Below are 26,535 nucleotides of genomic sequence, written 5' to 3'. Positions count from 1 at the left end.
GCAGAAGAATCATTTTTAGTCATTCCAAAGTTAATAACGAGCTGTTGAAAGTGACTTTTGGAATTCAACGTACTTTTTTTCCATCAGTTTTGTAACTTCAAGTGACAAGAACAAAGGCAATAATGTTTATTACTATTTCATAAATAGAAACTGAAATGTAGCTTGTTTAAGAGAGTTGCCGTGAAGTGACAGACTTGGTACAAAAGAAGAATCTAGTCTTCAGATGTTTATATTGACCAGTCTTTTTAAGAAATATATTCAACACCCAAATTCTGCAGACCAGAAAAGACAACATATTCCTAATCTAGTTATTTGTAAATGTTAATTCATTCATTCAAAATAGATTAGTTGAGCATCTAGTATTTTTCAGGTGAAAATCTAGGTACTGTTTATAAAATGGTGAACAAAACAAAGACTCACAGGTATGCCATTTTAGAAAGAGGTGACAGGTATTAAATATATATATTATATATGTAATAAAAATAACATCAAATTGTATTAGTAATTAGTAAATTAATATTTTTATATGAATGAAAATTAGTAATATAAATATTACTAATTTTTTTCAGATAATGGTGAGATAAAATCAACTGAGATGATTCAGAGATGCAGCTAGGTAGAGGCTGGACCTGTTATTTAAAGGACATATAAGCTTTTGTCAAGATGGAAAGTCATACCAAATAGGAAAGGAAGCTGCAAAAACAAAGGTAAGGATGTAGACTGCTTTTGGAATTGTGGATTGAATGAATAGGTTAATCTGATTGAAGCACAAAATTTTAATGGGCATAAGTAGAAAAAAACCTTAAAGAGGTAGAATGGGACCAGATTCTTGAGAACTTGGAATAGCAATTTAGGAACTAGTAACTTATTCTGCAGGCAAAGGAAGCAATTGCTGGTTTTGAGTATAGGCATAAACTGATAAAAGAAATCGTGTTTAAGAATTTATAGGGATTTAATGTGATAATATATGTGAGTCACAATCGATAAACTTTGTTTCCACACCGCACCACGCATGTTTCATAGCTCCAGAGCCTCATTAGAGAATGAGCAATGTGTGTACACATAGGCCAATACCTTATATTTTAGCATAAGTTTCCTTCCAGATTTATATAGTTTAGCAGACACCTCTTAAGATAAAATATAAAATATCTTTGGAAATTATGAATAATTTATAATTTTGTGTAAAAGTTAGATTTGATAGGCCTCAAATGCAATTAAAAAGAAAAGGTTAGGAACATCTTGGTTGCTCTGTTGAATTCTCACTTTAACCATGTGCCAATTCTAGTTTTTCTTATTGTCTCAAAACCATGCCAATTTATAAACATTTACCTTTTCAAGGCATTACATTTAATACACATTATTTTGTTTAGACCTCAAATATACCTTTATAATGTATATTTTTATTCTCATTTTATAGGTAAGGAAATAAAATTAATTCACAGGGATGAAGTTGTAAGATGTAAAGTTTCTTTAGAGACAAAAATAAGGAGACATACAATGGTAATTACATAAAACACAAGTTAATATAGCATGTTCTAAGGCAGAATAAAAGATTCTCAGTTCCCCCAAGTTTCTCCATGCTAACAACAGCTATGGATGAAACTACTAATTTGTTTATTTGAAATAGATTAGTTGAGTATCTAGTATACCATATAGAACATATAACCATATAGAACGTGAGAATGGATGATGGAGGGAGAGGAAGGAGGTAAATAGGTAGGTATATAGATAGGTAATATGTATATCTACCCTATCTAACATATATACATAGATGCACATACATATAGGTTAGAAGCACTGGGTCACATCAGTAGTTATTGACAGAAACTCCTTCCAGTAATATTAGGTTGGTGCAAATAGGTTTACATTGTTTTTTTATTATCTTGTTCCTTCAGAAACTTTTTACAGAATCAGATATGCCTTTCTGTACCAGCACGTTGATGTTTACTAGTGAACAACATATAACATGGCTCAGAGACTTTAATTTATGTCATATAGTATGGGGGAAGTAGACAGTTGAGGCATTTAAAACAATAAAATTGGAAAAGTAATCATAATAACATCTAGAATTGGCAATTATCTTTAGTTTCTACCCCGATGCAGAATACTTGAGTTTTTTAAAAAGTAATTTTCTAACACAAAATTTTGTATTTTTATGTAAATTTCAAAGAGCATTTAGGTCTTAATTGTTCAGACTATAGCATCAACTCATAACTAAGATGTAAGAAAATAAAATATTAAATCATGGAACATAATTATATCCATCTCATTACTTACATCAAGACAAGCCCTATGTCTCATAGAAGTTGAGAAACAATATTATATATGTTTGAATTTGAAAAAATAAACATCTGATTGGATTTTTCACTTTGCTTTGAGGTTGTTATTTTGAAGACGTTAGCTTTAAGAATATAAAGATGTTAATCTCCTTAAAACTTTTTCGGTTCCACTTAAAGTCAAACACCAAGCAAAGAGTCATATGACTTTTAAAGATGAAGGGTTTCCTCACACTTACCGGCTAAAGGGCCTCTTCTTGATGAATAATTCCCTTTGTTATGTTAGACTGTCCCATGGATCGTTTTTTTAAATATTCTGGAAAGCAAAGCAAACAATTTATAAAGTTTGAACTTTGACGCAAACTTGAACCTTCTTAGTAAACTGGTTTAATAAACAAAAAAGCACACTTCTGTCCTATTGCCAGCACACTCTTCCATGACACCTTGGAAACATTGCTGATCCCGTCTCTCAGGCATCGTTAACCTCTTTGTTCTCTCATCACTAGGCACTCAGAGCACTATTATCTCCCTCACTTCTTCCCAAATTGGATTCTCAGAGATTATTTCCACTATTTGTGTGTGTAAATTTGGCTCATGTCTTCTCACCCTCTGTTTAGCTGCCTTATCTTTTTAGACAAAATCTGTTCGCCCTCTTAACTGCTTTGGACATTTCCCGCTATCTTCTTTCACACTCTGGGGCTGTGACTTCCTCCTTTAATTTCCGGTTAACTCACTGTGAGTGAGTAATAGTCAACTTAGCATCTGGTTACAAAGCAACCAAGCTATTTTTCTTACAATTACTCTCAAATGCTCTTAAACTTAAAGGCTTAGTGTTTTGGCACAAGTTGAATAGGAATTCTGGATTCTACAGTTTTCATGCTTATGTGACACAGCAGCCACAGATTTGGAGGCCATGGCAAGAGGTTGAGTGGGTGGGTACAATGGTGATTAGTTTAATGAGTCACTCATTGAGAGTTTTAGTGCTGAAAACTGCATTCAGAGAAACACACTAGTGGTTCTTAAAGGACACAGGCAAAATCATTTCATACGTAGAAATCACCTGACCAGAAATTAAAACATCTGCAGCATGCCCTCTCTGTCTCAGGAAATCAAAAAACTTCATAGTACAACATGACCAAATAATTAAAAATATAGGTTAGTTTTTAAGTTTAGAACCAGAATATCTTTTCAAGTAAAAACTCAGTTGCTTTGGTGCTAGCTTGTATTACTGGCACCACTTCTCACTTCCGTCTTATCTCCATGCTTTTTGCCACATGAGTTTGCCATTCTTCCCTCAAAAGGGAACAGCCTATTTCTCCACTATTTGGCTATGAGTTTCATCATGAGACTTGCTTTTGCAAATAGAATGATGTAAAAGTGACAACATGCCAGCTCCAAAAGCTGAGTCCTCAAGATATGTTGTATGTTTCCATTTGTTCTCTTGTCCTTTTGCCATCACCATAAAATTTACATACCTGGGCTAAACCACTGGTTTCAAAAGAATGATGAAAAATATATAGAATGGAGAAGCCCTTGCTAAGTTGCCCCAGCCAAGCCCAGACTAAGTAAGTATCTCCAGTCAACCTGTAGAAACTAGAGTGAGTTCACACATTGGATAACTCCAGTGGACCAAGCTGATGGCTTCTTTAAGGCCACCAAATTTCCTGTAGTTTGTTATTCCATAATAGCTCTTCAATACATGTTGAATAGAATCACTTTTGAAATAAGCACAGAAATCAGTTACCTACAAGCTTGCTCAAATTCCTACTTCATCAGAGTTACATGGACATATTTTCAACTAGGCATCTCTTAGGAAATGTCCGCAACCATTATTAACAAAAAGCAAATAGGGTCAGTAACCTTTTATTATGGACTAAAATAACAGATATTTTCTGAAATAATATGAGATCAGCCTGAGTTACCCCAACGTAAATTTATATTTTTTATCACACAGTAATTTATGAATAAAAGTAATTTATAAAATCATGCCTTTGAAACGTTGGCAAAGCTCTAAATTTGTTCCTGAATTTCCAAATGCAAACAGTACATCACGGTGGTTAAGAACAGAATTGCAATAATACAACCAAGGATATAAGCCCAAATGTGCTATATATATTTGTACTTGGAAAATAACTAAGATTTTCTGAGCTTCAGATTTTTATTGCAGAGGAAGTTAATAATAATAACATTCAATTTTCATATAATGCATACATAGTACTTTGTCTAGTGTCTGGAAAATAAAAGTGAGTATTAACATTTTCCAAGAAAGTTTAAGTTACACTCATTAACATTAGCATTTACTATTTTGTATTATATTTTTTAACAAGTAGTTGTTGAAAATATGGCATGAGATGAGTTTGGCTTTAGGTGACAAGAAGATTAGCAAGGAAGTCTTCAAGTTTGAAGAAGGGGCCCAGCTAAAAGAGTCATTGAAAAAGCATGGTCAAGAAGGCCTGGTCGTGAGATCACGGGAGAGGAACGGATCTCAGGCAGCATCTCATGGGCAGAAGCCCAGAGGAGAAAACAATGTAAACAGAGAATGAAACTCATGCAAACTTTAAGACACTGCATGTCAGTGAGAACAAAAGTTGGTAATTGATTTGTGAAAGCCAGTATGTATCAAAAATGTGAATGTGTGTATCCTTTACCCAACAATTCCATTCAAAGAATTCTTTAAAATAATAGCAATAAATATGTGTGCAAAGATATTTACACCCAAAGATGTTCACTGATGCACTGCTGATAACAGTGGAAGTAGAAAACTTGCATGTCCATCGAAAAACATATTTAAGTCAATTATTGAATATGAACACTGTACCCATTAAGATACACATATTAAACACATATATTTCATACACTTACATTTTATGAATCGATGTGTGTGTGTGTGTGTATGTGCATACGCAAGTACAACAAAATGTTTAAAAGGACAATGACCATCTTGTTTAAAACTGTCTCTGGTTTACAGGTGTTGTGCTTATATTATCATCTTTACAGTGATCTGTATTTATAGTTAAGCTAAAATAATAATCTAAAATTGTTCTGATCACAAAAATATAACAGTAAACCATTTAAGGTATTTCTAAAAGTATTCTTTTAAGAGAGAAGAGTTAGACTTAGATGTAAAAATGGAAAAGCAAGCTTCTAATAATATAATTGGCCTAGTAGATTGATAACTTTGTATGGTTGATGCTAGGTATATTTGGTGGAAGTAATTGTTTTTAATGTATATGATTGCCAGTATATAGGGAATCAGAGGCTTAACTGTGCTTGTGAGATATATGTAACTTGATCAGCCACTCTGCCATAGCCTCTACATGTGACAGAACCCTGTGCACTATGACTCATCATCTGCAATCCTAGGGAGGAGATGTGTATGTTTGAGGCATAAATTGATACTTTAAAGAGACTGTTTCAGGGAATAAGTAATATTTTATTTTATTTTTTATTTTTTTGAGACCCCGTCTCACTCTGTCACTCAGGCTAGAGTACAGTGGCACCATCTAGGCTCACTGCAACCCCCACCTCCTTGGTTCAAGCTATTCTCCTGCCTCAGCCTCCTGAGTAGCTGGGATTACAGGCACCCACCAACACACCCAGCTGATTTTTATATTTTTAGTAGAGATGAGGTTTCACTATGTTGGCCAGGCTGGTCTCGAACAACTGACCTCAGGTGATCCACTCACCTCGGCCTCCCAAAGTGCTGGGCTTACAGGCATGAGCCACCACGCCTGGCGGGAAAAAGTAATATTATTAAGGGCATTGAGTGTGCAAAGTGCCAAGCTCCATTCATTGTACACGTATGCTACCTTATTTGTCTTTTTAATAACCCTATGTGATGACCGCTGCCATTCACTAAAATCTTCTTCAGTACCAGGGTTGAACAGAGTACTTTGGGGAATTATTTCATTTGATCCATACTCCAATCCAATGTGGTAGGTATTCTTTCTTTTATTAAAACTTATTCTTATTTTTATTTGACACATAATAATTGCACTTATTTATAGGGTACTGTATGATATTTTAATGCAAGGATACCATGTGTGATAATCAAATCAGTTTAATTTGTATATTCATCACCTCAAACATTTATCATTTCTTAGTGTTGGGAATATTCAAAATTATATCTTCTAGCTATTTGAAAATACACCAAAAAAAGTTAACTGTAGTCACTACAGTGTTGTTAACTACTGAACACTAGAAATTATTTCTTATATGTAGTTCCAGTTTTGTACCTGTTAACCTGTCTCTTCCTATCCCCAATCTGCTCTACACTTCCCAGCCTCTAGGAACTACTATTCTACCCCCTGCTTTTATGAGATCAACTTTTCCTCTCCCACAGGTGAGATAAAACATGTAGTATTTACTTTTCTGTGCCTGACTTATTTCGCTTAACATAATGACCTCCAGTTCCATCCACGTCCTTACATGAATGATAGTATTTCAGTATTTTTATGGCTGAATAATACTCCACTGGGTATACATTAACAGACCAGTTTTTTATTCATTCATCCACTGGTGGACACTTGGGCTGATTCCATATCTAGGCTATCGTGAATACTGTGGTAATAAACAGGGATGCAGATATCTTTTTGACATACTGATTTCCTTTGGATATACACCCAGCAATGGGATTGCTGGATCATAAGATAATTCTATTTTTAGTTTTGTTGAGGAACTTCCACACTGTTTTTTATGGCTGTGCTAATTTACATTCCATCAACAGTGTACAAGAAGTGTCCACATCTTCAACAGCATTTGTTACTCTTTCTCTTTTTGATAATATACATTTTAACAGGTTTAAGATGACTTCTCATTCTGGTTTTGATTTGCATTTCCCTGATGATTAGCAATGTTAAGCATTTGTTCATATTTTTTTATGATGTTTGTGTGTCTTCTTTTGAGAAATGTCAATTCAGATTGTTTGCATATTTTTAATCAGATTTATATTTATTTATTTATGTTGCTCTTGAGTTGTTTGAGTTTTTTGTATATTATGGGTGACAATCCCTTATCAGATGAATAGTTTGGAAATACTTTCTTTTATTCTTTAGGCTGTTGCTTAACTTTATTGTTTCCTTTGCTGTGCAGAAGCTTTTCAGTTTGATATAATCTTATTTGTCTATTTCTGCTTTGGTTGCTTGTATTTTTGAGATCTCCATAAAATCTTTGTGCAGATCAATATTCTGAAGCATTTCCCCTATGTTTTCTTCTAATAGTTTCATAGTTTCAGATCTTATATTTAAGTTTTTAATTCATTTAAAGCTGATCTTGGCATATGGTCAGAGATGGGGTCTAGTTTCATCTTTCTGCTTGTGGATATCTATTTTTCCTAGCACGACTTACTAAGGACACTGTCCTTTCCCCAGTTAATACTCTTAGTGCCTTTGTTGATAATAGCTCTTCAATACACATTGGATAGAATAATTTCTCAAATAAGCACAGAAATCAGTTACTTACAAGCTTGCTAATGTTGATAATCAGTTGGCTGTAAATACATGGTTTTATTTCTGGGTTGTCTATTCTGTTCCATTGGTCTATGTGTCTGTTTTTATGCCAGCACTATGCTGTTTGGGTTACTATAGCTTTGTAGTAAATTTTGAAGTCAGGTAGTGTGGTGCCTCCAGCTTTGTTCTTTTTGCTCAGAATTGCTTTGGTTATGTCAATGTCTTTTGTGATATTCTTATTCTTATTTTGTAAATAAGGAATAAAGGACCCTGTTTGAAGCTAAGTAACTTGCCTGAGGTTTACAATATTAAGTGGCAGTGCTGGAATTCGAATCTTTACAGTTTGATAGATAATAAGCTTAGATTTTTATTCACTGATCTCTGCTACCCATCATCAGAGAAATAATTTTTTATATGGAGGTGTCCCAGGGAGAGATGTCCATCATTGGTTCAAAGTGGAAAACCAATTGAACTTCAGCTGTGACTCAACAGATGGTCTAATTATTCTGGAGGACCTCCATGTTATTGGTGGTGAATCATTCAGTTACTGCTGATCAAAAGCTATTTACCTGAATATAGCCATGTCTCCAGTAACGCGTGGTGCTATCTTAAGGGATACAATTTATACTTGTCCCCTCGGGTTCATCTGATCACCTCTCTCAAAGCCCTTCCCCATTGGCCAGAAGAGGGTTCCTCTCTTTAAAAACTTTCCAATGATGGTCATTTCAATCTCACACAGTGGTGAGAACAGATTATCTTAGGCAATAATGGATAAAATCTCATTTTCCAATATTTCTGGGTAAATGAAGTTATCCATAATGTCATTCTATGATCAATATAATTGTATTAATATTCAAAAGAAATCTAAAATTTCTTCAGTTTATAAATAAACTAAAGAATATATATATAGTGGCACTATTTACAATAGCAAAGACATGGAACCAACCCAAATGCCCATCAATGATAGACTGGATAAAGAAAATGTGGCACATATACACCATGGAATACTATGCAGTCATAAAAAAAAAGAATGAGTTACTGTCCTTTGCAGGGACATTGGCGAAGCTGGAAACCATCATTCTCTGCAAACTAACACAGGAACAGAAAACCAAACACCGCATGTTCTCACTCATAAGTGGGAGCTGAACAAGGAGAACACATGGACACAGGGAGGGAACATCACACACTGGGGCCTTTCGGGGTGTTGGGGGCAAGGGGATGGAGAGCATTAGGAGAAATACCTAATGTAGATGATGGGCTGATGGGTGCAGCAAACCACCATGGCACATGTATACCCATGTAACAAACCTGCACGTTCTGCACATGTATCCCAGAACTTAAAGTATAATGTTAAAAAAAGAATATATATGTACAGTGAATTTAGACATGAGCATACTTTTTATATAACTTAGACTATACTCATTTAAAAACTCAAAATGTAAATTGGAAGATTTTATGTGGATCTACATTTATTATTTGTTTTTTTCTGATCAATAGGGAAATTAAGATCCATGACTATATATATATATATATAGATCCATGACTATATATATATAGATCCATGACTATATATATATAGATCCATGACTATATATATATAGATCTATGACTATATATATATCCATGACTATATATATATATATAGATCCATGACTATATATATATAGATCCATGACTATATATATATATAGATCCATGACTATATATATATAGATCCATGACTATATATATATATAGATAGATCCATGACTATATATATATATAGATCCATGACTATATATATATAATATAGATCCATGACTATATATATATATATATATAGATAGATAGATAGATAGATCCATGACTCTCTCTCTCTCTCTCTCTCTATATATATATATATATATATTTTTTTTTTTTTTTGAGATGGAATCTTGTTCTGTCACCCAGGCTGGAGTGCAGTGGCATAATCTCAGCTCACTTGCAAGCTCCGCCTCCCAGGTTCATGCCATTCTCCTGCCTCAGCCTCCTAAGTAGCTGGGACTACAGGTGCCCACCACCACGCCTGGCTAATTTTTTGTATTTTTAGTAGAGACAGGGTTTCACCGTGTTAGTCAGGATGGTCTCAATCTCCTGACCTCGTGATCCACCTGCCTCGGCCTCCCAAAGTGCTGGGATTACAGGTGTGAGCCACCGCGCCCAGCCATGACAATATTTTTAATTATTTATTCTAAGTTTTAATGAAACAGAGGAAGCCTTAAGTTTTTTTCACAACTTTATAAGTTAGTTTGTAATTCATGGAATTAATTTATAGCTCTATGATTAATACCTCCAAAGCTTATCTAACACAAGTGAGCACATATATACAAGATGAAGTATATAAGGAAAAAATATTGACATCAAGGATAAACATTCCTCAGACTGAATTGTCCCCATTGACCAAATTCAAGAGTAAAATTCCAAAGAATTGAGGAAACTACCCATGAGAGACTCTGTTTAACAGGCACATTACTGAATTCATCTATAAAACATATGAACATAACTGTATCTATTTATAAGAACAAAGCTTCAATTTGAGGAAGTGATCAGGTTTTGAAAAATATCCCCAAAATCACCCCCTTGCTTCATAACTAGAATGAAATGACAAGACTGAAGCTGGGGGAAAAAAAGAAAAAGAAAAACAACAAAACTAAAGCTCTGTGTTCATCAGAATTAATATGGTAAACCTATGTCATTTTTGTAACCAATAAACTTCAAAGTATTGGTGGCTTTTTCCTTCATATGTTACTGCTTACAGTATTTTTCAATTAGGGAAAATTTATTACAAGCAAGGCAAAAACACTGGCAGTATGACTCATACACAATGGCTAAAAATATAATTAGATTTGTTTGGCATCTAATTTAGGGCTATTTTAATTCAAATATTAAAAACGTAAATGAAAGTTATGTTTTGGAGTGAGATTGAGTTTAGCATATTGGACTTTGGAAATCTTATTTCTATGAACTACATGGCAATATGAGAAATTCCATGGCAGAATTTATGTGCATTCAAAAAGAGTTCAGCATATGTTCCCAAATAAATGAGACTTATTTTCTGCAATATATTTTAATTATTTACATCATAACAAAGTATCATAAAGATGGCCCAGTAAACAAAAATAAAGAGCTATTTTCCTGGATTGAAGAAAAGAGATTTGAATGATTAATGCTGTTGCTTTAAATGCTTTTAGATCAATAAAAATGTACATTGTCCCAGGTGTACTGGAAAACTCAAAAGAAGGATAAACATGAATAATTCCTATGATATGTTCACAATCTAGTTTGATAGCATAATTAAAATGAACAAAATCTTCATGCACAACAATTCAGTAGAACTATCATACAAGTTCTTTTGTGTGATACGGGTTACAGGAAAACTCTGAGTACTATTCAGAGGAGGTGATGGTTTTCTCAAATGGAATTTACAAGCACATCTTGGGTAGGCAGTGGAAGGGTGAGGACACTGATAGAGATTATGAGTAAATTCAAGAAAAGTGAATGGATTTAGCATAGGTATTAGGTTTCTATTGATGTTATGAAAAATTAACAGAAAGTTAAAAAGTTAGTGCCAAAAGCAACATAAATTTATTATATTACAGTTCTATAAGTCAGAAGTCTGCAACTTTAACTAAAATCAAGGAGTCAGCAGGGCTGAGTTCCTCACTGGAGACCCTCGTGGAGAATCCATTTCACTTCTATTTCCAGTTTCCAAAGGCCTCTCTCTGGTCCATGCACAAAAACCCTTAACTTTCAGAGTCAGCAACAGGGAGTTGAATCTTTCTCATGCAGTCATCTCCCTTTGACCACTGCTGGGAAAAGTTCTCTGCTTAAGGAACTCATGTGATTAGACAGGATTTACCTGGATAATGCAGCATACTCTCTCCATCTCAAAGGACTTTACCTTAATCAAACCAGCAAAACTCCTTTTGCCACGTAAGGAAACGTATTTACAGCTTCTGAGATTAGAACATGGACATCTCTGGGAACCACTGTTATTGCCTACCAGATCCTACATATAGGATGGAATAATTTTCCTTTCTTTCATTCTTAGAGTTTTCTACGTTTTTAAATATTGCCCTTTACACTTTATATTAAGCTAAACTCTACTCAATAAAGACAGGGGGATTCTAATTTGGATGTGGAGATGGGAATGGTGGGGAGAAAAATAAAGACCTTGCTTTTAATTGTTTTCTGATTTGTAGCAAGTCAGTCATGGTGTTAGCCTAAAAAATTTAAGCCCATTTTCATAAGAGTATTCTAACTTGAAATTCCAACCTCATCCATATAATAATACACATTGACCTTGTTGGTCATGGTTTACAGATGGGAAAACAGGTGGACTGCTCTTGTTTTGTCCCTAGTCATCCAAATTACTTCAAGAATGAGGACTAATGTCTTCTGCAAAACAGTCTAACTCAGAATCTCTGGCCTTCAGACATCAAAACATACAGAAACCTAAATGTTTAACAAATTACGAAAGTACTCAATTTCTGCCCATCACCCTCTCTCCTATCCCTTTGGTCAAACCTCCACACAAAATTCCACTATTTGATCTTCTATTTGGGCTACATTTGGGCTCATCCTTCTATATGCTGTGGTATGTAAAGCCAATCCTGTCCAATATGGCCTAGTCTTTTTTGTCCAAGCCCAAATCTTGATAGAAGAGACTAAGAACACATTCCTAACACGCAATAGTTTTGTCTTGAATCTCAGTAGCAAATACAGTTTGTTGGATATTTTGAGGTCATTCTATGAAGAGTCTTAAATTTGGGGCAGAGAATTTTGCCTTGATGAAGTAATTCATCAACAATAAGAAAGTTTGAGGACTTAGCTGATATTTTTAAACATTTAATTAAGTATGCATGTAAAAGAACAAGAATTGGGTAGTTGAGGATAACAGCCCAGGTGTGAGGTTTGCATAGTAGTTGAGGCAATCAAGATTATGACAATTTCAAGAAGGACTGGCTTCATTCAGAAAGTTGTAAAAATTTTTAAAGTGGGACTTCTTTCAAAATACATATGCCATTTTTTCTTTTCTTTTTGAGATGGAGTCTCACTCTCTCGCCCGGGCTAGAGTGCAGTGGCATGATCTCGGTTCACTGTAAACTCTGCCTCCCGGGTTCAAACAATCCTCCTGCCTCAGCCTTCCTAGTAGCTGGGATTACAGGTGCCTGCCTCCACTGCCAGCTAATTTTTGTATTTTAGTAGAGATGGGGTTTCACCATGTTGGCCAAGATGGTCTCAAACTCCTGATCTCAAGCAATCCACCTACCTTGGCCTCCCAAACTGCTGGGATTACAGGCGTGAGCCACTGTGCCAGGCCTCATATGCTATTTTTATGTAAATGATATATTTTAGATACTAGTTTTTTATGTATGTGTCTGTGGGTGCCTACATGAAAAAAAATCAGAGATTGAACGAGTGATAATTTTACCATTTTAGAACCTGCTTGAAATTAAAATCATGATCAGTTTTTAAAGTTGTGTATGAATTGGCCTGGCACAGTGGCTCACGCCTGTAATCTCAGCGCTTTGGGAGGCCTAGGTGGGCGGATCATGAGGTCAGGAGATCGAGACCCTCCTTGCTAACACTGTGAAACCCTGTCTCTACTAAAAATCCAAAAAAAAAAAAAAATTAGCCAGGCGTGGTGGCGGGTGCCTGTAGCTCCAGCTACTCGGCAGGCTGAGGCAGGAGAATGGCTTGAACCCGGGTGGTGGAGCTTGTAGTGAGCCGAGATCATGCCACTGCACTCCAGCCTGGGTGACAGAGCGAGACTCCATCTCCAAAACAAAACAAAACAAAAGTTGTGTATGGATTTCCCATATCATAAAAGCTAACCTGTGTTTAGAAAATGGATTCTAGATTACAATAAACATAAAACTGGATTTTTTCCCCTTATAATAGGTATGTGTAAAGGTAACTGGAATCACTTACTGGAATAACTCTCAAACATTTATGTCATTATTCATTTTTAAAAAATTCTATCTAAAGTTTTAGCCTAAGAAGATATGAATAAAAAAGAAACAACAAAGAACCCTTCTTCTACTTTGCAAGCTATTAATTTTAATAATAAACTGGAGAAAACCAAGTTACTTTGTAATACATATTTAAGAAATTGAAAAATAATGAATGATAGAAGTGTACTAAGCCAATGAACTTCTGTACTAAAGAATGCTACATAATTTGGATAAGTATAATAGAATATTCCAACTAATAACTAACTTTATCAGATAGAATATTAAAAAATGGAGGTATTGATTATGAAAACAAAGTATAAAAACTGTTATCTTTAAATACAAAGGAACTTCCAAAGTACAGTAAATTTGAAAAAAATTCTAGTTTACTTGCAACAGGATACTGCAATATTAACTTTTTCTTAAATTCACTTTCAACATTTTACTTCAAAATTACAGCTATAGCAAATTTACACAAGTGAAAGTAATAATTTAATCACTGATGCAGATAATTCCAGCCCTTCGCTAACCTAAGAAGGCATCTAATTATAATTTATTCAAAGGAGCTATTACTGTGATCAAATAGAACAGATTGCCATCCAAATTTCTGTAAAAGGTATTTTAACCAGTTCATTGAACAAGAAAGTGGAAAAATATCCAATAAGTTATTTCTTCTGTATTATTCAATGCATTTGTGGAAGTTTGTTGCTACCATGAACAAGATTAAAAGATCTCTACATCTAAACCAGTCATAATGAGAAATCTGGAGAGAAAACTTTCAGAAATTACCCCCTTACTTACCTTACGTATTAAGCTCTTTACACTTAAAAAATACATTTGTAAGCATTTAATATTAGATATGATCACGAATTATTTAAGAGACAGGTATCTCCTTTTTCCTGAGCCTCACAGAGATTTGGCTAAACACAAGTTCACTGCCTTCCATGTCAGTCAATTTAGAATATTTGGAAACCTCATTAATCATTTGTTGGACGGTACTTCTAGGACACGACTGTCTCAATTACAAAGAGGGACACATGAAAGTTAACGAGTCCTTTAAATAACTCATTGGTTCCTTGTTCCATTTATTTTTGCGAAGATATTAGAGCAGGGATCACTCTTCTATGACATTGGGAAATTAAAAATAATAATCATCTGTGGTTGTCATGTTATTTTGATTTTGTTAAATGTGTTACATTTTATTTTAGGTCTGTGTATTAGAGCGTCCTAAACATAGAAACTAATTCTACAATTGTGGCTTCTGAAAAGTAGGAAAGAGTCAGATTTCTAAAAATTATCATATGTAAGAACAGAAATAAACATATAAATCTGTTAAAAATATTAGTCAAACAAATTTTTCATTCTGACAGAAAGCAGAATTGTCTAACCATAATTTCCATTAAATATGGTAACAGAGTATGTTAGTCAGGAAAGGTTTTTTTATATAGTAATCTAAAAAATGTCAGAGACTGAATACAACAAAGGTTTATTTCTCATTCCTACACATGCACTGTACACTGTGGATTCCCATGACATCCCCAGGCCAGTATCCTGTGTGCAGTATACAGTGATTCAGGCAGCTTCAATCATGTGACTGTGTCATCTCTTGTCCTAACTTGGCAACAACTTAGAACAAGAGAGATATTGAAGAAACAAAAATGGGCCAAACTTTCCTCCCTTGAAATTTACATTCATGTTCACCATTCTTGAATACGACTAGTTCTTGGCCCCTCCTAACCTCTGGAGCAAGGAAATGTAGGGGAATAATGTAATATTTAGGGAGTATTATTCGCAGTTGAAAATTGCAGATGAAACAGTCTGCAATTCATCTACAAAGAAACACTCTTAACTACTATCTACATGAGACAATTCAAAGGATTAATCCAGTCCCATCTCCAAGATCACCCAGAACATTGGCTGAGACGTGAGAGCTTCTATATCAGGTTCAGATGTCACTACTTTTGATTAAGACATATAAACTAAAAAGTCAAGTGATGGGAACATCCACAAAACACACACACACACACACTCAATTAAAATGGGGGAACAGACACAGAACAGATACCATTAGGAAAGGGGAAGAGTGAGAGGCATGTAGAAGTCACTAGTCCATAGACGTTTTTGTTCTAGCGAGGAGGCATTGTGAGGGGTGCTGAGCTGGTGAGGAGTGCTCCTCCACTGAGCCTAGATTTGTCTTTTGGGAAGCCTTGAGTCCATGGTTGTCTGTGCCTCCTAGCTCCAACTTTAAGGATGCATTTCCTTGCCCATTATACTTGTTGTACCCATCAGAAGTGGGTTTTGGGGAATGTCCTCTACTTGGAGTCCAAGGAGTTTTCCCAGTTAACTTCCTGCTCATGGAAACTTTTAAATCTGTAACAATCTTTTGTTAATGTGTGATCCAAACTCATCGTTTCATTGCCAGTACAACTTTCAAACACTCAGTAAGCTTTAACTTAAATCTTCATTATGAACCTGGAACATACCCAGCTCTTTCTATCTTCTCCATCTCTATTCTTTTATTCCATTATTCATTCTCTCAATATAACAGGGTTACTAGAAAGTTGTTTGAATTTCCCAGAAGAGCCACACTCTTAATCTGATCTTTGCTTTGAGTCGTTATACCAAATTATTGAGTACCATGTCCGTAACCTATTTTTTGCTTTGATGCAGTTTAATCAATTGGAAATACATTACCAGACACTTATCTGTAAAGACCTTTTCACTCTTACCATTTATTAGGACTATAAAACAATTATTTTTCCAACACTGAAAAGCTCTGCATTGGACTCTTCTCACCTCTTATAATTCTACTTGCAAACTAGCCAAATCTATTCTGAGCCCATTTCTTTCTTATTATATATTGCCAAATACAGTTAATAGCAACTCACAAACATGAACATTCTGCTTTTAAACCAAAGTCACATATTTGTCAAGTACATGATCTGCTGCTCACATTATTCTAAGATTTTTTATTGTATGAAATGTGTCTTCATTTTTCCAAAGTCACTAATATCAGTTCTCTCTCTGTTTGCTCACTGTGGAATCACTCAACTGATACCAAATATATTGTGTTTATTAAAATAACATCTCACTTATGGTACTAATTTCTACAAAAACCAAGGTAAGCTGGGTTAGTTAGAAACAAAAAATGTCCATATCTCAGTGCTCAATGCAACAAAGGCTTATTTCTGATTCATTCCAAATCTGCTACATATTTGGGCACCTCTTTGGGCACTGTTCTTGCAGCAACTCTGTAATCCATAATCCATGCTGTTTTGATGTTTTGGATCCACAACACAAGGCCTCCTAGTAACCACAGCAGGGAGGGAGAGAGACTGAAAAATGGTGCCTGAGATTTCACTATTTTAGGCCTGCAAGGAGACACATGATGCTTCGTCCCACACTTTATTCTCCAAAATAGTCATATGGTTTAAAATAATTGTAAGGGTATCTAAGAATGTAGGGGAGAAAAATGGAATATTCAGTTTTATTCTGTGCCACAAGAGAGAACACCCTCCCATATATAATTTTGCCTAAATCTTTGTAAAAATAGTACTGTAATGTACTTACCTATTTTAAGATAGTAAATAACACTATCAAATAAAAAACAGGCAGTATATTCCAATACTTAAGAATGAAGGTACTTTTATAAAGTCAATTATGGGCCTGTAATCCCAGCACTTTGGGAGGCCGAGGTGAGTGGATCACTTGAGGTCAGGAGTTCTACAGCAGCCTGGCCAACACGGTGAAACCCTGTCTCTACTAAAAATATAAAAATTAGCCAGGCACGGTGGCATTTGCCTGGAATCCCAGCTACTAGGGAGGTTGAGACAGGAGAAACACTTGAACCCAGGAGGCAGAGGTTGCAGTGAGCCGAGATCACACCACTGCACTCCAGCCTGGGGGACAGAGCAATGCTCCGTCTCAAAAAAAGAAAATAATAATAATAATACAGTCAATTATAGCTTATTAGCTGTGTGATTTGGGGCCCAGAGAGGTTAAACGAGATAATTTGTATAAACTACCAGACATCTATTCTGTATTTGGTGGATATTAGCTTTAATTTGGAAATGCACACTATTTGCATTTTCTCTTCTTTTACATAAATACTATTGATATTTAATCCACAGTTTTCTGCTGTATTAAGAATACATTTTAGTAGAATCTTGCCAGAGGGATCTACTTCTTTTACCACTGAAATAAATAAATAATAAATAAATAAATAAATAAATACATAAAGCCACACTTTTGTTTGAAAACTTCAAATTTAATTGGGTTTCCTAGAATTATTTTAAATGCTCTGAAAATTGAAACACATGGTGTGACACCATTCTAAGAAAACTATTAAATTAGCGGAAAAGGGATGGTGAAGGAGAAGTGAAAAGATTAGAAGAAGGACAGATTAAATTTAGTGGCTCACAATATTTAATTTTGTTTTGGACAAAAACCTAACGGTAATTATGGTTAATTAATAGACACAGATGCCTTCAACATCTTATTTTAATACTTGGCAATAAGATTTCCTGCTTGATCTCTTTTCATTGGAAACTGGTTAAATAATACAGATACAGATAATTCTGCTCTAATCAGAAAATGGGTTTTGACTTTGAATCTGATCCGTAGTCTGGCTCTTTTATAGCCATCCTGACTTCTAAAGAAACAGATCTCTTTAAAAACTGTTAGAATGTAGACATGGTTGACATATTAAAACTCTACATTTGTTTGATCTTACTAAACAATTTGAGTTTATATCAACAGAAAGAAAGCTCACAGCTGCCACAACAGGCATGTTTACAATCATTTTAATGATACCATTAGATGTTGCTCTTCGGGGCTTGCTAGTCCAGGCTGTTATATAAAAACCATGTGAGATAAGTTTACCACCTGTGCACAATGGAAATAACCTATTCAGATGAACCATTCTAAACACAGATATAGGATAGAAGTCAACTCATTTCCTATGTTAAAATATTGCCTTTAAAAAAGATGCTTAAGGCAGAGAAATACCTGTCCTCTAAACCTATATAAATACACACACACAATAAACAGACTTTTCCTAATTGCAAAACAATTGAACTTCAATGCCTCTGGAAAAGTTTCTTAGTTGACAGGTGAGTACTTAGCTCATATAAGAAACATGAGCTTAAGCTTTTGCAAGACATTTACCTGGTTCTTAAGCTGTTTTGGATTCTGATATTCTTGGGGAAGTTGGTAGTTAAGCAACCATAACCAAAACCTTTTATACTTCTCTTTAAAGAGGGGTGGAAATTGCTGTATGCTTTTTGAAGACTCAAAGAATTATAGGTTAATTCCTCCTGAATGCATACAGTTTTAAAGCACATGTTCTGTCATTTTTTAGCCTAGGGATTATATAAGTATTCTGTTCATTACACTTAATAGCATTATTGAATAAATTCTTTTAAAAATTTTTCAGTGTTCACTCTCTTGACTTGCATATACTTTCTATATTTCTAGACAACAAGGCTGCTATTACCAGAATTTGTAGTGATATTTTATTCAATTATATATGAATGTGGAATACAAAGGAAAATTGATTATACTTTTTTTAACATGTTTTCTATGTGCCAGAAATCATACTTAGCCCTAGGAACAGAAATATAAATAATAGAAGCATAAATATGTTTCTAGTAGTTTGTAGGTTATTAGAGGAGATATGGTATTTAAGGGACCTTCAGTTTCTTAAAACAAGCCCAGCAGCATTTTTCCTGAAATGTTGCATGATTCTAGGAAAAATTCCTGATTTCCTTAGCTGTTTTCAAGAGCTGTGTAGAAACAAAGCTTCATTAGTATGATTCTAAGTGATTATAAACAAAAGTGTGATGGCCATCAGAGAAATGCAAATCAAAACCACAATGAGATACCATCTCACACCAGTTAGAATGGCGATCATTAAAAAGTCAGGAAACAACAGGTGCTGGAGAGGATGTGGAGAAATAGGAACAATTTTACACTGTTGGTGGGACTGTAAACGAGTTCAACCATTGTGGAAGTCAGTGTGGTGATTCCTCAGGGATCTAGAACTAGAAATACCATTTGACCCAGCCATCTCATTACTGGGTACATACCCAAAGGACTATAAATCATGCTGCTATAAAGACACATGCACACGTATGTTTATTGAGGCACTATTCACAATAGCAAAGACTTGGAACCAACCCAAATGTCCAACAATGATAGACTGGATTAAGAAAATGTGGCACATATATACCATGGAATACTATGCAGCCATAAAAAATGATGACTTCATGTCCTTTGTAGGGACATGGATGAAATTGGAAATCATCATTCTCAGTAAAGTATCACAAGAACAAGAAACCAAACACCGCATATTCTCACTCATAGGTGGGAATTGAACAATGAGAACACCTGGACACAGGAAGGGGAACATCACACTCTGGGGACTGTTGTGGAGTGGGAGGAGGGGGGAGGGATAGCTTTAGGGATATACCTAATGCTAAATGACGAGTTAATGGGTGCAGCACACCAGCATGGCACACGTATACATATGTAACTAACCTGCACATTGTGCACATGTACCCTAAAACTTAAAGTATAATAATAATAAAATAAAAAAAGAAATTTAAAAAACCAAAAAAACCCAAAAGTGTGACATTTAATTGGAATACTTGCTTACTGTAATGATCATATGTAGCAATCTAGAGTATCAAAATCAAAAGCTATCCTTGATTATTACAAAGGAACAAATTACAATAAGCAAATTACAAAAAGGAGACATTATGAGGGGGAAAATAAGTAAAAGGGCCTTATTTCTATGCCTTAGGTTGTAAAAATTTGAAATACTTGTAGGAGAGTTCTTTGCAAGGAAAGCTTTTTCTGTCAGACACAAAATCAAATGAAGAAAAGCATAGTGGGAATTTTCTGGATTAGATAAAAATGGAGTCAAAGTTTATTTAAGCTTTGACCTTCTAGATATATTGGAGTCATCCTACTCATGAAAAATTGCTAAAGGGAATCTACTCTTTCTGTGCTTCACCCCATGTCAATGTGATGTGATCTCTGATTTCTCTATCAACTATTTACAGGAAGGAAGACTATTTTGTGAGTTTGAAGTACGTAATGATGCACCCTGAGAGTGCATTTGGCTTTCCTATCTATACGGCTTTTATGGTTTCATTTCCCCTTTTTGATTTTCAAGTATGTAATTGCGTAACTCAACAGTATACACCTGGTTTCTGAGTAGTGCAGTCCACGCTGGTAGGGAAACAATTCACAAATGTCTAAAGTCTTGGTAACATTAATATGTCAAATTTAAAAAACCTGTACAGAGATCCTAAACATACCTGCTAAATACAGATTGGAGATATCCTTCCTATATATAATATAGGATTCATTGTTTTAATTAAGTAATTATAATTAGAAGCTTTAAAGTAGTCATTGTTGTAGGGAAAGAAATTAATTATGTACTTGAATGAAAATGTATTTCACTTATATTCCAGCTGCCATACACCAACAATGATTTTCTTTAAAAAGTTTATAAAATGATACAGGACTAGAATGAAGGAGTGTTTACGTTTTAAACCAAACAGATAAAATTGTAATCATCTAAAACTTTTTTTAAACCAAAATTAGACAGAGAGAAAGAGACGGATAAGTGATAGCCTGCAAAATATTTAAAATATATCCAAGGACACTCAAAACTTTATTTATTTGGACATTGCCTATGCAAGCTGAGTTGAAAAGAAAGCTATCTAATTTCTTAACACTTTTGTCAGTCTTATTTCCACAAGGTGACATATTAAACTCAGTTTGTTAGGATTATTTTTTACCAAAATAACAGCCACAAGTATCCTCTGCATAAAAACTAAATAAATATACAATAAATACATGATTGTGTTTTGGGACACTTTATATTCATAAACCAAGTGCAACCACTGGTTGCCTTGAATGTTCCATTGAGACTTGTAAAATTTCTTTCCAATCCCAATGCTATTATGGTAGGAACCCTCCTGCACATCTGGCAGTGCAAGATTTTTTTTTTTAATTGAAAAAGCGTGTGATATTCAAGAATTATTATTACTATTATTATTATTATTATAGCAGCTGGGAACGATTGCTGGGTCAATTTCAATGTCTTTTAGAATATTAACCCCTTTACTATGATAAATGAAAAATAGCATTTCTGGTCATAAATATAATTTGTGAGAACATTATCTAGATTTTCTTTTGTTTTCTGTTTTTTCCCTGAAGTGCTACTGTGCTACTTGATTCAGTGTATATAGTAATTTTAATGTCACACGTGTCATTCTAATACAGTCATAAAATCATGCGTAAGATTCTCAAGCCCTCAATAAGTGACAATAAGTACTGTGAACAGAACAACTGAATTAGAGATACACGTATCTCTAAATGTAGTAGTGCTTGATAATAGGATAAAAAGAAGCAAGAAACCAACTATTCTTGCCTTCCAGAGACCCTTATTAAGATTTGGTGAAATATTTTCTCGAACTGTTACCTGAATCATTTTGGAATATAGATAATGTGCTAAAAATAGAGGCTGAACTGCTGGTGAATGAGGAGTTAAAAATCAGAATGGTGGCCTGTGTTTGGTTACTTTTTGAGGCTTTCAGGGGCAATAGTTAAAAGAGAATCATAAAGTTAGACCCGAAATGTTCAGTTTGAAAACAAAGAGAAAAGTACATATGGTTTTGTTAACACAGGCCCTCTCTGCCTGTAGCTTGCAATCCAGGGTTACTAAGGGTCCACATTCAAAACTTAGAGCTTGGCAGGGTTAGAAAAGTCAACTTTTTGTTTGCGAAGTTGAAGCTTGTATAAATGCTGGCATGGAAACATCAGCCTTATTAGGAGGATTCAAGTGATGTGAACTCCTCAGCATCTTTCATAGGACAAACCTTCTAGCAAAGACTCAATTATAAGCCATGCCTACATATCCTAGCTTAAATATGTGTCAGCAATTGATCTTGGCTATAGATACAGGAGTACAAAATTGATTAAAGGCAAATAGACAAGAACCTAGTAAAATCCGAGGGAAATACACTAGCAACAAAATACTAAATCTGGCTAGGAAACATATGTGGAAATCCCTGAGCCTCCATGCTTGCATCAATGTGAAGAGGGATGCTAACACGGTGGATCCAACGGAAGAAGTCTCTTCCCCAGTAACCAGTTTAGATGTGGATGGGAAGGAAAACAGATAGAAAAATACCTCCCTCAGTGATAGAAGTAAATATTTTGGAACAGCAGGAACAGACAGATTGCCTACTCTGGAAATGTACTTCACTTCCAGGACAGGATTTTCTGCTGTTATTATCTAGCAGGGTAAGATATGTGCTCTCAATGGCATTTATTGTGTGTTTGCAATGATTCACTTGAAAAACGTTTTAAAAAATTACCCATTGACAGGCCAGGCATGGTGGCTCACACCTGTGATCTTAGCACTTTGGGAGGTCGAGGTGGGAAGATTGCTGAGTCCAGGAGTTCAAGACCACCTTGAGCAACATGGCAAAACCGCCTTCTCTACAAAAAAATACAAACATTAGCTGGGTGTGATGGTGTATGCCTGTAGTCCCAGCTACTTGGGAGGCTGAGGTGGGAGGATCACCTGAGCCTGGGAGGTAGCCATGATAGTGCCAATATACTCCAGCCTGAGAAACAGAGTGAGACCCTGTCTCCAAAAAAAAAACTCTATTGAAAAATTTTAGTTTTATATATTTATCGAGTATAAAGTAGTGTTATAATTTTTGAATACAGCGTGGAATTATTAAATCAAGCTTTCCATCACCCCAAATATTTGACGTTTTTGTGATAAGAACATTTGAAATTTACTCTTTTAGTGATATTGAAATGTACAATATTAAATTATTAGAGGTATTCATCATGATGTGTAATAGATCTAAAACAAACAAACAAATTTATTCTAATTGATGTTTTACACCTTTGATTATCATCTCCCTATTATTTCCATCCCACCAATCTCTCCTTTCATGAATTAAATTATTTTAGATTCCACATATAAGTGAGAAATTTTTGATATTTGTCTTCTTGTTTGGCTTATTTCACTTAGTATAATGTTCTGCAATTCCATTCATGTTGTTGCAAATGATAAGGTATCTTCCTTGTTTTAGGCTGAATAGTATTCCATTGGGGATATATACCACATTTTCTTTATCTGTTCACCTAGTGATGGTCATCTAGATTGATTCCATAACTTGGCTATTGTGAATAGTGCTGCAGTAAACATGGATGTGCAAACATCTATTAAACATGGATGTGCAAACATCTATTAGACATACTGATTTTACATCTTTTGGGTGAAAACGCAGAAGTGGCATTGCTGGTAATTGAATTTTTAGTGCTTTTTGGCAACCTTTATACAGTTTTCCATAATGCTTTTCCTGATTTACTTTCTCATCAACAGCATCCACATCCTTGCTGACACTTATTAACATTCATCTTTTTAATAATAACCATTTTAACAGATGTGAGGTGTTAAATCTTTGTGGTTTTAATTTGCATCTTCTTAATGATTAGGTATGTCAAACATCTTTTCTTGAATCTGTTAGCCATTTGCATGTCTTCTTCTGAGAAGTGTCTATGTAGGTCCTTTATTCATTTCTTAATCAGATTATTTGTTTTCAGTCTATAGAGTTGTTTGAGCTCCTTATATATTTTGGGTACTAATTCCTTATCAGATGTATGACTTGCAAATATTTTCTACCAAGCCTTACGTTGTCTCTTCAACATTGTTAGTTGTTTCCTTTGCTATGCAGAATCATTTTATTTGGATATAATCCCATTTGTCTATTTTAGCTTTTGTTGCCTATGCTTTGGGGGTCAAATCTAAAAACTCATTGCTCAGAGCATTATTGTATAGTTTTCCCCCTATGTTTTCTTCTAGACATTTTAAAGTTTCATGTTTTATGTTTAAGTACTTAATCAATTTTGAGTGGATTTGTGTATATGGTGTGAGATAAGGGTCCAATTTCATTCCTTTGCATAAGGATATCCAGTTTGCCAATACCATTTATTGAAGAGTCTTTTTTCCATTGTTTATTCTTGGGAACTTTCTTGAAAATCAATTGACTATAAATGTGTGGAATCCCAAAAATCTGTAATAGCCAAAGCAATCATGAGCAAAAAGGACAAAGCCAGAGGCATCACACTATCTGATTTCAAACTATAGTGCAAAGCAATAGTAATTACAATAGCATGGTACTAGCATAAAAGTAGACACATTGGGTAATGGAACAGAATAGAGAGCACAGAAATGAACCCATGCATCTATGATCAATCATTCACTTTTAAAATTACAAATTAAGTTATGGCGTTTCTTCTCCATGATTGTATTAGTTGTGCTGTTCAAGGCAAATGTCTTCTGTTTTAACCATAAATCTCTAAAACATGAGTTGTCATGCCTGTTTTATCAGAGAGTAATACATGCTATTTAGATAATCTTAGAAAGGGTGCCATATTTGATAAACAGATGAGCCTTTGGGGTGGTTCCCCTTGGTAAAGAGGTGTGTATCTTCCATGAAAAATGAGTAAGGTTGTTGAAGAGCCAGTGGTAGAACTACTGTAGGTACCATTAGTTTGTTTTCCACAATTCATTCCTAACTTTCTTGCCCCAAGACAATTCACAGAACAGCTTATTTTGTAGTCTCTCTTGAAGCTAGAAATTGTCATGTTGCCCAATTCTGGCCAAAGTAATCAAAGAAGAATTTTGCTGAGGACTTGTTCAAATATAATTTGCTGAGAAGAAATAAGCACAAGAAAAGAGCTGGCTGGTGTCACTTTTTCTCTTGGATTTCTGCCTTAAAAATGTGATTTCTACAGCTATGGAAACTATCACAATATGCAAGAAGGATTAGGAAAAATAGCAGATAAAGAATTAGAAATAAAATAGGTATGCTTGTAGTTTTAATTGCGGGATTATCCATAAAACAATCATCCTTTTGCTGCCTTTTAAGATAAACAATAAATAACATTATAGTGAAAATTTGTTACTTGCAGTTTAAAGTATTTTTAACTTCTATGTGTTGATTGACCATTAATTAATAAACTTTACCTCAATGCACACCATATGATTTAGAAAATAAGAACTTGTAGACTGTCATGTTGGGAGAGATTTTTATGTAGAATCAATGAGTCATAGCATTCTGTGCATTGTTTGCTAGTCTTTAAAGAATAGCGCAGGTAAAACTGGGATGTGATTTGTAAAGTATAATATCTAGAATCCCAGCTGTCTATAGAAGTTGGAGGCTCATTTCATATGTTATATCTAAACATTAAGTTGCCTTCTGCATCAGTTCTAGCAAAGGGCCCAGTATCCGTATGAGAGTCATAGTTGATGGCTGATTGGAACAACAAGTAAATGTTTTAAAACTAAAACCTACAGATTTAATAGATGAAAAGCAATATTCATATACAAGAACATAAGAAAGCATATGTTATTGAAGTTTTAAAAATGATACAAATAGAATTTTCATTGCCAGCAATTATTAGAAAAAACTGCAATGGATCTTCTGATGAAATACTAATAAAAGAGCTACATAAAATATAACAAATATATTTTTAAATGCCTTTCTGAAGTGGAAATAAATTAAAGCATTCACAGAGGTTAGAAACAGTGAAAGTGCAATCTAGGAATGAGGTGTACTCAAAAGTTAACTTTTACCCTTTGTTAAGGCACCAAGCCCATGGGATCTTAAGTTTCCATTTTGATGGCTATTCGGAGTATAGAAGACATAAGCTAAAGCCTTGGGCATGCTTAAAGTAAGGAATAAGATAGGAGATTGGTCTATAAAGCTGAGTTTCCAAAAGATTACACCTAAAATAAACCCA

General features: G+C 34.6%; 1 protein-coding gene across 7 annotated transcripts in view; it reads right to left on the bottom strand.

The window, feature by feature from the left end:
* The window catches only part of SEMA3A (semaphorin 3A), a 515,603-nt gene that overhangs the window by 396,018 nt on the left and 93,050 nt on the right, over positions 1–26,535 (bottom strand). For 6 of the 7 annotated variants that reach the window (XM_063667662.1, XM_063667661.1, XM_054495890.2 and 3 more), the window contains one exon: positions 2,516–2,592. The exons of the other annotated variant lie outside the window; for it this stretch is intronic. The gene's annotated coding sequence lies outside the window, so the exon portion shown is untranslated. The remainder of the gene's footprint in view (positions 1–2,515; positions 2,593–26,535) is intronic. 7 annotated transcript variants of the gene reach the window in all.

This window comes from Pongo pygmaeus, chromosome 6, assembly GCF_028885625.2.
Source record: "Pongo pygmaeus isolate AG05252 chromosome 6, NHGRI_mPonPyg2-v2.0_pri, whole genome shotgun sequence".
NCBI lineage: Eukaryota > Metazoa > Chordata > Mammalia > Primates > Hominidae > Pongo > Pongo pygmaeus.
Note: the sequence above shows the minus strand (reverse complement) of the source record. Positions and strands in the feature narration are given on the sequence as shown.